General features: G+C 30.3%; 1 protein-coding gene across 1 annotated transcript in view; it reads right to left on the bottom strand.

The window, feature by feature from the left end:
* The window catches only part of LOC117183122 (protein phosphatase PP2A 55 kDa regulatory subunit), a 164,626-nt gene that overhangs the window by 63,860 nt on the left and 97,720 nt on the right, over positions 1-3,046 (bottom strand). The gene's annotated exons all lie outside the window — the stretch shown is intronic.

Genomic DNA, 3,046 nt, shown 5'->3' with positions numbered 1-3,046 from the left:
TTTACAAAAAAAGTTCTATGGTTCAAAAAAAAATTTTGTTCAATAGAAAAAAGAGGTTGGTAATGTAGGAATTCCACTGTGTCGCATGCCCTTAATGGTTAATTTTATTCTATTAAGTAATCAAATGTAAAGCTTAATAGACGCAGAGAAAATTCGGTTAGGAAACTTCACCGAACTTTTAAGTATAATTGGGATATATGGACCAAAAGGAGAATGTTTGACATTATTGTAATAATTTGTTTCTTGCGAAATGTTAAAGAATAAATGACAGTTCGGTAAATTTTAATAACGCAGATTAAATTTTCCAAATGTACAGTAAAGATTTTCGAAAGTAATCATTAATGCACGTGGTGTAATTATTGAAAACTATTCTGTCACACATTCAAGAAAAATTGGATAAAGTTTCATGCTTTTTAAGTAATGTTTGCAAATGTAAAGACCAGCAAACTTTAAATTATGCAACGACAATAATTCCCTCAAAATCGGTTACAGAATGATAAATTTCGGTTATTCTTTCTATGTGAAAAATGTATTATTTACTTAAAGGTTTGGTAAAGTTTTAAATGGATTCTAGAGAAAAATTAATTTTTATTATGTTATAATCTCCTTCATATTTTATAAAAGTTTGTCGACTCTGAGCGAGCTTTTCATTTTTGATACGTTAGACTTTATTTAACAGTTTGGTAAACCGATAGTCACGCAGGATATTCCATCGTCTCCCTAATCTTTCACAATGTTCAAGTTTTCCACAGATATGGATTTGAAAGTTGTGTAATTAATTTTTTAAAAACTAAGAGTTCTCTCAAAAAAGTAAGAACACCTCTAGATTCGTCTCGGAAATATCTCGTTGTGCATTATTTGCTTCTTTTTAAAACAATTTGTTAAACAATTACGCTACTGCCTATATTTCTGCAATTGTTATAAAAAAAGCATGCATTCGATCGAAAAACCAAGTGCACCATTGCATTCCTCTCGAAAACATCTAGGTGTGCATTTTTTGTTTTTTTAATACTTATTTTGTAAACAATTAGCGCATTTGTTGTTCTGCCCACTGTTTCTCCGTGCCTATAGATATGGATTTAAAAGATGTGTAATTAATAAAAAAAAATCATATCTAAAAAGTAAAAACACTTCTAGATTCATCTCGGAAATATCTCGTGTGCATTTTATGTTTCTTTATTTAAACAATTTGTTAAACAATTAGGCTGCTTGTTATCTTTATGCAATTTTTATAAAGAAAGCATGCATTGGATCGAAAAACCAATTGCACCATTGCATTCCTCTCGACAATAGCTAGGTGTGCATTTTTTTTTGTATACTTATTTTTTAAACAAATAGCGCATTTGTTTTTCAGCGCACTGTTGCTCCGTGCCCGTAGATATGGATTTGAAAGTTGTGTAATTAATTTTAAAAAAATAAGAGTCATATCTAAAAAGTAAAAATACTTCTGGATTTGTCTCGGAAATATCTCGGTGTTCATTTTTTTTGCTTAAACAATTTCTTAAACAATTATGCCACTTGTTATCTTCTGCAATTATTATAAACAAAGCATGCATTGGATCGAAAAACCAATTGCACCATTGCATTCCTCTCGACAATAGCTAGGTGTGCATTTTTTTTTGTATACTTATTTTTTAAATAAATAGCGCATTTGTTTTTCAGCGCACTGTTGCTCCGTGCCCGTAGATATGGATTTGAAAGTTGTGTAATTAATTTTAAAAAACTAAGAGTCATATCTAAAAAGTAAAAACACTTCTGGATTTGTCTCGGAAATATCTCGGCGTTCATTTTTTTTTTGCTTAAACAATTTGTTAAACAATTATGCCACTTGTTATCTTCTGCAATTATTATAAACAAAGCATGCATTGGATCGAAAAACCAATTGCACCATTGCATTCCTCTCGGCAATAGCTAGGTGTGCATTTTTTTTTGCATACTTATTTTTTAAACAAATAGCGCATTTGTTTTTCAGCGCACTGTTGCTCCGTGCCCGTAGATATGAATTTAAAAGTTCTGTTATTAATTTAAAAAAAAAAATAAGAGTCATATCTAAAAAGTAAAAGCACTTCTGGATTTGTCTCGGCAATATCTTGGCGTTCATTTTTTGTTCTTTTTTGTTTAAAAAATTTGTTAAACAATTACGCAACTTGTTATCTTTCTGCAATTGTTATAAACGAAGTATGTATTGGATCGGAAAATTAATTGCACCATTGCATTCCTCTCGAAAATATCTAGGTGTGCATTTTTTGCTATTTTTATACTTATTTTTTAAACAACACGGAGAAAAGTGGATGTTCAAATGTAGATGTTCAAAGGGTAAGATTGTAGCACCTAATACGCAGATATTAATGCCAAACATTTAACATCTTTTTAAGATGTTGGACGTAAATTTTGGAACATTTCCACAGAATAAAAATTAGATGTCCTTAAATAAAACTGGATAACGACTTTTTTCTGTCTAAAGAAGAGAACAACGATCTTATGTTTTAAGTTTATTGACTTAACACATTTGACAAAAGGTTTATAAATTTGAAATAAAATTTGAATTTAAGTAACTTAAGATAGATAGAATATTTAATTCAGATTACAGATCATTCGTTCTCCGATTATTCATCCACGTTTTTATTTTGAATTAGAAATATTGAATATAACCTCCACTTGACTGAATGCGTCATCTGGTCGACATTTTATACGCTTTGTCTGTTTTTTGTTCGTGTACGAACACTAAAGTTTAATTTAAAATTCACATATAAGTTATCAATTAGTTCCTTAAATGACCATAAATAAGTAAACTCCTCAAATATTTACAGACGTAATTTGACATAACCATGCATGTAATATCTCGGATTTTTCAGTTGAACATTTTGAATGTTAGAGGGCAACATTTCACTTTTTAAAATCTACAGATGTTAACTTAGAGCATCTAGATTGTTGTCCTATAGTTAAACATACCAGGTGTATACATATGAAACCGGTATTGCCATCTAGCGGCCAGTAGGCACACTTGTAGGCACTGTCGGAACTTACCATTTGTGCTAATTGGCGT

This window comes from Belonocnema kinseyi, chromosome 2 (assembly GCF_010883055.1).
Source record: "Belonocnema kinseyi isolate 2016_QV_RU_SX_M_011 chromosome 2, B_treatae_v1, whole genome shotgun sequence".
NCBI classification, from domain to species: Eukaryota; Metazoa; Arthropoda; class Insecta; order Hymenoptera; family Cynipidae; genus Belonocnema; species Belonocnema kinseyi.
The sequence above is the reverse complement of the archived record's forward strand: the minus strand, read 5'-3'. Positions and strand labels throughout refer to the sequence as shown.